Source organism: Silene latifolia, chromosome 7, assembly GCF_048544455.1.
Source record: "Silene latifolia isolate original U9 population chromosome 7, ASM4854445v1, whole genome shotgun sequence".
Lineage (NCBI taxonomy): Eukaryota > Viridiplantae > Streptophyta > Magnoliopsida > Caryophyllales > Caryophyllaceae > Silene > Silene latifolia.
Window position 1 is genome coordinate 67,284,112 of NC_133532.1, and position 10,107 is coordinate 67,294,218.

A 10,107-nucleotide genomic window follows, 5' to 3' on the forward strand; every position below is an offset into this window, starting at 1 on the left:
ATATGACAACCGTTGTTATATTATTCCCTCCAAATTTTTGAAACACTTTCCACAACGGAGAACACCCAACAACAACGGCTTTTAACCGTGGTGAATGCTTTCGACAACGGTTTCATTAAATAACCAAACCGTTGTAAATACCTTCTACAACGGCCGCTTTAACAACGTCCGCTTTTTGTTTTTACAACGGTTTTTACCCGTTGTTATAGCCTGTATCTGTAGTAGTGACATAACTGTTTAGAAATACTATCCCACTACGTATGTCCGTCAAACATCATCATCATCATCCACCTTAGCACACAACACACACATGATCCTCAACGAATCACTAACTTCCTTTTTGAATTAATGAATGCATACCAACCATAAGGACGACCAAATCGACTAACACTTATACTACTACATCATATTATTCAAACATGCACCAACACGATCACGAGACTATACTTTCATTCATCACCGGCCAACAACTACCACTTACAAAACACACAACACAACGGTCTTATCACAGATTCACAACAACACATGTTCCTGATTTACACCACATATGTTTCATTATACTCGATTACTTCAACCGCACAATACCATTCTGCTAATAACATTAAATTCTCAAGTCATCATAACGAATAACTACTGAAATATAGTATACACCATGTTATCTCATTCAACAATTAAAAATTCTTGCCCAATTATACCATAACCACTTATGAAGCTATCCAAACAATCATATAAAACTATTCAAACAATCATTCACGTACTTTAGAATACCACCAAAGATACTGAACAATTGTTATAATTACATCATTTTTCTTTGCGACATTACTCTTCCCCTCTTAAAAGGAACTTTGTCCCCGAAGTTCACCGGCAAGCAACTTCCCTGTCCCTCAAACCGATACAGATGATATTACTTGACATTACTCAGAAACTACGAAACGACATTGACTCACCCTGACATAACCCACATTTGTCATTATATGATTACAACTCATACAAACATAAAACCACCAAAATTAGGTAGCACGCCGCAAGATCTATTATTACAACTTAACAGCAAGGTCCCAATTACTTGTTATACAATCATACCGGACATGCAACAACATCACAAACATAGTATTCCACTTATCCCGTTCGACTTGATCTAGGCTACAAAGTAATACAAATACCACCAAGAATTGTACAATTTGACCAAGATGCACATTCGACTCATGACGGCAACGATACTTTCTTGACATTACACAAACATGACCCATATGACACATATGTATGTGAAATTAAGTCAACTTGAACAAAACCACCGCACCTTATATTACTTACCTCAATGTGAATTATAGTTCGAACTAAAATACATGGCATTGAAAATGGCATCCATAACACGGCCACATGCAATTATATAATCAACGGTGAAGCCAAACAATGTTACTACATACACACAATAAAATTTAACATAACAACATTCAAAAATATAATGATTCAAACAAATCTCATCTCGAAAAGTTCCTGTAACAGTGACACTCGATCGAGTTGGTCAGGCACTCGATCGAGCTGGCCTTACTCGATCGAGCTCATCAGCTACTCGATCGAGTAGGCTGAGATCAGATTACTTCTCCAATGTCACACCTGCAGCTACTCGATCGAGTTACCACAGGTCGATAAGTCCCCTAAACGTCCAATTAACAATTGAACAAGCATATAAACATGTTTCAAGATGTGCTCCCGACCCTAAAATCCTGCATAACATGTCTAAAACTACTCAAGTACGGCCTTATGGCCAACCAAACAAACCAAAGGTCCACAAAAGTACCTACTGTAAACCAACGTAATATCCACTACAACCATGAAACAAAGAAGAAAGAAAATGGAGTATATCACTCCTCCTGCTGCTCCTCCATGACCTCATCATCACCGCCACCACCAGAAGTGCCTGCTCCTGCCACATCGTGACCCGTACCACCACCAACACCTGCATCTGCCCCCATGCGCCAAGGGGCCAAACAACCATATGGATACGACTGAGGCTCTCCCCAAGTAGACCTCTCTACGCCGAAAGAGTGGAATACCCCACTGTCGTCCCCAACACCCCTCCACCACATAGGTTGTGCTGCCTCAGTCCCAATGCCCTGCACATACGCCATCTCATGGAGGTTCTGGAGCATCAAGGTCGCTGACACCCTCTTTGTGAGGTCGCTCACTCGTGTCTCCGGGCTATAAAAAGGATGGTAACCGGGATACCGGTACTGTGGCGGCACTGGATACTCCGGCTGCGCTGGCTGAGTCTCAGCCACCCTCTCCCTTACTCGGCGTGGCCCCCTCCCGATTCTAGGCTGGGCATCCTCCGGTCTCACATTCTCCCCCTTCCTCGGCTCGGGCATCACCTGTAGGATCTCAGGGTCAATGAGGTACTTATGTCTCGCTGGACGCTCCTCCTCCTCCTCATCAGAATCGGCAGCTATAACTGCCGGTGGTAAGGGCTCAGTCGCAGGTAGGTGCTCAGGAGCTGGTAGCCGCATCCAACTCATACCCCACACACTCCTTGCCAAACTGCCATCCCCCAAGGTTCTCAACCATTTCTGGTCAAGGAAGTACTCACGGTCCAAGGTATGTACCGTGGTGGTCAGAGGAATATAGGTCGAGGAGGTCTCAAAGGATGTCAGCCTCTCTGCCAACTGAGTGGCAATGGCACCACAACTCAGGAGTCGGGTGTCAGACGAGGCCATAAGGGCTAAACTAGCACACACAAAAGCAGGGGCACTAAAGGTGACAGGCTGTGACCGGGCAGGGTTAAGATAATACACTAGGAGCAACAACTCATGTGAGTTTAGCTTACTCACATCCTTCCTCTCGTAGAGCTGTGGACAGCGGGGGCCACGGGGGCGCTTGGGAAACAAGCGTTTGCATTTTGTATGGAGTCGCCACCAATTTTTATGGGAAATTGGAACCGTTCGAGTACCTCGTGTCATGTCAAGACACAAAGTAAAGACATGAACACTAAGCAATCGTTACCCTTAGCATTCTATGTCTAGAATGACTCTCGTGGATGCCAATGAACATGGGTGTTCACAGATATCTGGAGTAAGGGGTGAGGGTACGTATTAGGAAGCTCTTTTGATCGAACACCTAATCCCGCCCGCCTCGATAGCGGCCTCTACTAATGATTAGGGAAGTTATTCATACTTGATATACCGTCGGCTACATGCATGCAATGCAACACCCATTGTTTTGATCCTAACATGTGAGAATTAATACTAAGTCGGTTGACACGTAATTAGCATACAATTGGGTCGAAGTGGGATTTAAGTTCAATTACATGTGAAAACATACAAGCAATAAAAGAAATACAATAATTATTAATTACAATAATGAAAATTACATTAATTACAATGGATAGGCGATTTATGTCGAAAATACCTTTAAAACGGATGATTTAAGAAAAAGAATAAAAGAATAAATTAAATAAACTAACGAACAGGAATTAGCGTGATATTACGGTTAATAGTTAATTATACGTAAACTAAATAACTAAGTCAAGGAAGAAACGGAGTTCAGGGACAGAACTCAGCCAGGAACAGGCGCAGCAGAGCTGCGTCCTTTGGAATAGGCGCAGCAGACGCTGCGTCTGTTCCTTGGCTCAGTTTTGAATGTGAAGCCGTGATTGCAAGCCGTTAATGTTAATTGGTGAATTTAATGATCGATTGATGATATTTACTCGGATGAAAGTTATTAATAGGTTATTTAACATATGAATGGGTCATGAAAACAGCAAAACATGGATGAGACGGATGCAAACGAATTAATTACAAGATGGAATAATGACAGAAGTGAAAAATATTAATGAGTCAAACAAATTAATTCAATTGATTAAGTTAGATACGATGGATTAATGACGAATATATGATGAATACAACGAAAGACAAGTGAAAACTATATCGAAGACGAATTCCAGAAACCCAATATGGATGAATTGAATCTCTACAACCCGGAATCGAATTTAATGACGAAAACCCGCAAATATTAGATTATTTGGGATCTAAGTCGGATTTATGATGATTAAAACATATTAATGATGATGATTGTAATATACATGTGAATTATATACTGTAACGATGAAGAATTAACAAACAAACGAAACAAAAGAAAGAAACTTTGACGAACAACAGAGGACGAACGAAGAAGAAAGGAAGCGAGGAATCGCGGCGGCCCTCACGAAGAGGCGCGGCGAGAATCGCTCGCTCCTTCGAAGAGGCGCAGCAGTTGCTGCGTCCTTTCTCGACGGTTATCTACTGGAAATCCGTAAAAAGAGGTTTTAAAACATGGTTTTAGAAATCGGTTTTAATGGTATTTTCGACGTAAACCTTACATTTGATTACACAAAAAGGTAAATACAATAAATAAAAGAGAGATTTACACCCTCAGACTTACATGTTGACGAAACGAGAAGGACTAAGATATCGATTAGTGATGCTCGACGCGAATGCAAAGAAAGTGCCCTCGTAAGAGGAAAACGATTAGATTTGATTAAGTTGATTGATGTGTAGTTGGTCAAATTGGTCGGTCATGCAAACGGGGACTCTGGTACTCAGAAGGATCCGAGCTTACGTGGTCGAAAGATCAAGCACGTAGACGCCAAAAAGTAAGAACAAAGTCTAGAATGCAAAGGGAGAAGAGAAGGGCGGACACTCGCGTGAGAAATATCAGGTCAATCGAAGATTACAACCTGACGACTATGGCGACGCGAGGCGGCTCAAGGGGTCTGAGCCAAGGACCTGTCGTCGAGAACATTTTAGAGTCTGTCGACTATCGGGGAGGGTCGTTTAAAGTCCATTAGACTACGTAAGGAGGCTCGCCAGCCATAAGGAGAGACCATACCTGAGACTTCTTTCTCGAGATGCTTCCGGAGGTGCGTAGGAGCTAAGGTTAAGCGTAGGAGCTAAGGGTAAGACCTAAAGGATACATAAGGATTGGTGCTAGGGTGTGGGACCCTAAAGGAAATCATCGGCGGGAATGAGGCCTAAAGTAAGTTCAACTTAAGGGTAACTAAAGCTTGGGTATAGGAACTCTATTGGTTTGGGAACTTGAAGGCTTATGAACCTAAAAGGATTGGGATCCTATAGTTAAAAAATCCTAATTTCGGGTCTACGAACCTAAGAAAGAAGGCTTTGGTTTGGGAACTTCTGGAGAACGACACCTTTGTCGCACTCTGTGGGGAAACAAGAAATATTGTGAGTAGCAGGACACAGGCGGGAACTGCTGAGAGGAAATCTGCTTTGGGTAGTCTTTGGGAAATAATTGCGAGTAGCGGGACACAAAGTGGAACTGGCGAGAGGAAATCTGCTTAGGTAGATGTCAATCCTCGTGTCTTGAGAGAGACAGTACGTCTGCTTACTCTCGCTAGAGACACGATTGGGAGTTATTCTTCTTGTTATGAGAGGGAAAGTATATCCGCTTACTCTCGCTGGAGACATAATGAAGGTGTGTCGAATTCTGTGAGGGAACCAATGCTCGTTGCGACAAGCAAAAGGTCTTGGAAGGAATAAATGATGTGCGGTAGTCTGCTGCGGGCTTGGAAATGCGGGCCGGAACGAAAGAAAATCGCCAAACGGACCAAAAGAATGAAAATAACATCGGGGAAGAGGCGCACCAAAGATGGGCCCACAAATAACGAATTCATAACGAATTTTTGAAAATCCGTACGGAGGGAACAAAAGGAAGAGGCGCAGCATGAGCTGCGTCTCTTGGAAGCGGCCTTGCCGCCTTTGCGTCTATTCCCAATTTGGTTTTCTGCGTAAAAACGCGAAAATCAGGAGGCTTTGTATTCATTTGCTCGAAACATAAATCACACATTTCTCTCTCAAATCTTCACCATTTCCGCCAAGGTTTGATTCAAAAGCTTGCATTAATCATGACTAATCGAGGTATGTGTCTCAATCTTGCATTAATCATCCACATTCGTCCGATTTTGAGCCGAAAAATCTAGGGTTTACGACCCATTCGATCGAAAATTTGGGGCTTTTCCCCCCAAACGCATTTGTTTGGTCAAATTGACATTAGAAATGGATAATAGGAAATATTAGGAACATAACCATGTATTTGTCTCGAATTTTCATCAAGTTTTGAGCCTTCGAGTGAATTTTGAGACGGTTTTACAGCTGAACCGTAGATTGTTTCGAAAAATAGCCTTAGGATTGCCCATTTGCGATGAAACTTGATATTTCGGATCCTTGAATGATGGGTAAACTTTCTACCATTTCGGAATTTTGGTTCGTTACGGCTTTTTCAGGACACTTTTCAGGGGCATAATCGCCATTATAACGAAATGCTGCCGAAATTTCGACTCGAACCCGGAACTAGGCTTCGAATTAGACTTGACTTGACCCAATTTATCACATGAGTGATCGGGTAGGTGGGAATATGGCCAAGGATGGCGAAAAAGGGGCGGTTTCAGGGCTTCCGAAGGCTCGAAAATCCCTTAACCAAGGCTTGTCGTCATGTGACGCGGCCTAAATTTGCTTTAATGTTGCAGGTGATGAGGCTTCTACTTCTGGGAGAGCTCCCATGGAGATCGACGCTGCCACTGTCGAGGAGGCTTTGGAGCAGGCCTTCACCGCTGCGGTGATGGCTGCCGGGGACGAGGCTCACGAGGAGGAGGCCGTCGAGGAGGAGGAGGCCCCGAGACGGGCCAACGTCGGACGAGGAGGTCGTCAGCTGAGAGGGGCTCCCGCGTGGGCTGAGACTTGGGAGAGCAGGCACCTAGTGTGGGCTGCAGAGGGTCACCTGTCCTACAGGACGGTGAAGAGTTTGGTAAATAGGAATTCACTACTCACTACTCATCCCCTTTCATTTTTTTTGTCCAACTTTCTTTCAAATTTCATTCAAAACTAAAGATAGCTTTGTTTCAAATCACAATAGGAGGCCGGGAACATCAGGTCATTCTCGGGTTACACGACAAAGCAATGGAGCACTACGGTGTCGGCGGAGGAGAGGGCCATGATCGAGCGTGGAGCGTTCGGTCCTTTGGTTCAGGTCTGGAGGGATATCGCGAAGAGGAAGTTGCGGTCTAACCTTAGCCTGGTCCGTGCTTTCTTGGACCGATTCTGGGATACGACTTCCATATTTCACATGCCTTTTGGTGAGGTGGGAGTCACTTTGGAGGATTACGGCATGATTTCTGGTCTACCGTGCGGGACCGAGGAGGTGGTGTGGCCGGAGACTGCCATGAGGGCGGACTCGACCGAGGCGAGGAGATTGATCGGCTGGAACTTGTCGCCGAAGGCTGTTACTGTGCCGGGTTTGATACCCAGTTCCTACGTTCAAGACTACTTTGCGGGGAAGACCCCGGCGCTGGTGACGATTGATGGGAGGGAGACGGCTCCTCCTCCCTGTCTGGAGCGCAGAGGGCTCGTCCGTGGCTCGGTGGTTTCTGTCTTCGATTTACCTCGGAGACAAGGGCGAGAGGTTATCGACGAAGCTTCTTCCCTTCTTTTTCGACCGAGTTCCCTAGGACGTTGGGACTGGGTCACTGCTGGTTTTGCGGTCCTCATCCGCTTCATGAGGGCCATGGTTCATCTGGAGTTGATGGAGAAGGGGACTTCTCCTGGTGCTGTCGGACCTAGACTACTGTTGGAGGTATGAACCTTCCTTTAGACCGAAGTAAATTCCTTTTCTTTATCAAATTACGAAAGATCGTCATTTCATTATTTTGCTTTGCAGGCGTGGCTGTACTCCTACTTCCCGAGTCTCGCGCCTAAGAGGACGGAGCCGCTGAAGAGGGCCTATCCCGTGGTGAGGGATTGGGTGATGTGCCGAACGAAGAGCAAGCTTTCTTCTCACAATGTCTACCGGCGGGATGTGAACGCTCTTCAGCTGAGTAGCATGAGTATCCCACTTATATTTGCTCGTGCTTCTCATATTTGCTTTTAATTGATCGTAGGAATGATCCTTTTTATCTTGTCTCAGTGGGTGCCCCGACCTTGGGCGGAGTACGCTGGAGCGCCTCCTTTTGTGGCTGAGGTCCTTCGACCTAGGAGCTCGGGCCGACTACTGTTGAGGACGTCGATGGGTCCTGTGTGGTACTTGGGCGAGCGTTTGGCTCGTCAGTGCTTGCGGGACGTGTTGACGGTTCCCGTAGATCCTCCCAGGACGATGTTTAGGGAGCCTTCCGAGGCTGAGAGGGAGGCGGACTTGGCTGGTGCCAGTGGCGACGACCTTCTTCTCCTTGGCGAGGACTACTCAGCGTTCCTTTACGGGAGGTTGGCGTACTGGCCGGTAGTGGTGAGTATCTTTTATTTTTACTTTTGATTTGATTTTTGAGAGTCATGATGAAAGATCATCGATTGATGGGAACCATTTGTCTTTGTAGGAGGTCGAGGCGGCGGGCATCGAGCCCCCAGAGTACCCCGAGACCCTCGAGTACACTGACGCGACCGGGAGGACGACGATCTCCGAGCTGCGTGACTTTGATGTAGCTGTGACGGATGCTGGCCTGGACGACTGGCAGCATCTGATTCGGAGGGTGAGCCTCTAACTTGTATAACCTTTGTGTAAGAACACACTTGATTGAGTTTGTTAATGTGTTGAGAATTTCTTTTTGAAAATGCAGGTTGCGCCGTCTCGGTTTGTGGCGTTGTGGAGGGTGGCCAACCGGCTGCGAGCTACTGCCGTCGAGGCACTTGTCGGCGGTCGAGGTCGTCAGGTATGAACCTTACGCCTATTTCATTTTTGATTTTTTGATTTTTTGATTTCGCTTGAAACAATTGACATGAGCCAATTTATTGTTTATAGGGTGGCCGCGAGCTGGAGCGAGAGCTGACCCAGTCTCGAGAGGAGACAGCTCGCTTGTTGAGGGAACTCGAGGTTCGGGACGCCGAGATCGCCGTTCTTGAGGCGAGAGTTGCAGAGTTGGAGGGCGCCCAGCAGTAGTTTTGTGTAGCTTTTGTCGTATTTTGCACATTTGTACATTGACTTTGAACATTTTTTGGACTTTGTTTGGGGCTCGAGCCCCCAGTTTGTTGTACATTTCCTTCATTTGGTATATATACAACGGCCTGAGTGCCTTTGTTGCTGGGTTGTGTTGCTTGTATCTGCAGGTTAGTTTCGAACATGTTTGGTAGATGACGGTTTGCGCCGTCATGCTGCCGAAAATTACATAGAAAACATGCAAAACGTACATTTTTATATACATATGGCCTTAATTAGCGCAAAATGAGTGACTAAAAAGAATGCAAAAATTTTGCCGGAAATGACCGGACGGTAGGGAGGGTTACCCCCTAAAAAAAGAAAAAAAAGAGAAATATATAAGTTAGAAATGTAGATTAAAGAATAGAAATCAATATATACAAGTTGAAATTCGTTAAAAAAGAATTAAAATGAAAATTATTTCCTAAAATGAAGATGAAATTTATTTCCTAAAATGAAAATATACAAGTGTGATATAATGGCAGAAATGTCGATGTCGCCTCGAAATGCGTGTCCGCGAAATTAGGAAACCTGAAACATGGTAATCTTCCCGTATTTACCAAAATAATAACCCGTAGGAATAGGAAATTATTCGTTATGGAATTAGGAAAGATCCAACGCGGAAAATCACAGAAGTGAAGCTGAGGAAGAGGCGCAGCATGAGCTGCGTCCTTTTGAAGAGGCACAGCAGGTGTGCTGCGCCTGTTCCCCAGGCGGTCTATTCTGACGGATTTTTGGAAACAGCAATTAGTATAAATAGAAGCGTCGATGGAGCTTTTATTCACGCAAATCTTCCGTCTATTCTTCGTCTAATTACACAAAATTCTCAATCCAAAATTTTCATCATGAATACTTTGGAGATCCGCTTGAAGGAATGGACCAACGAGTTTTCAAATATGGAGAAGCATGATATGGGCTCTTATAATTTTGGATCGTTGTTGAGTTTGGAACTCATCAAGGTTGTGAAACCGTTTTTGGATGCTTGTCTTGACTATTGGGACCCAAATTACCATGTTTTTGCGTTCCCTGGAGGTGATATTTGCCCCTTTCCTGAAGAAATTGCTGCTATTGGTGGATGGGACCCCGAACATTTGCCTGCCATTCCTTCTACTTCTCAAGGGTACAAAAGCAAATTTAGAGATTTGCTCGGATTGACTA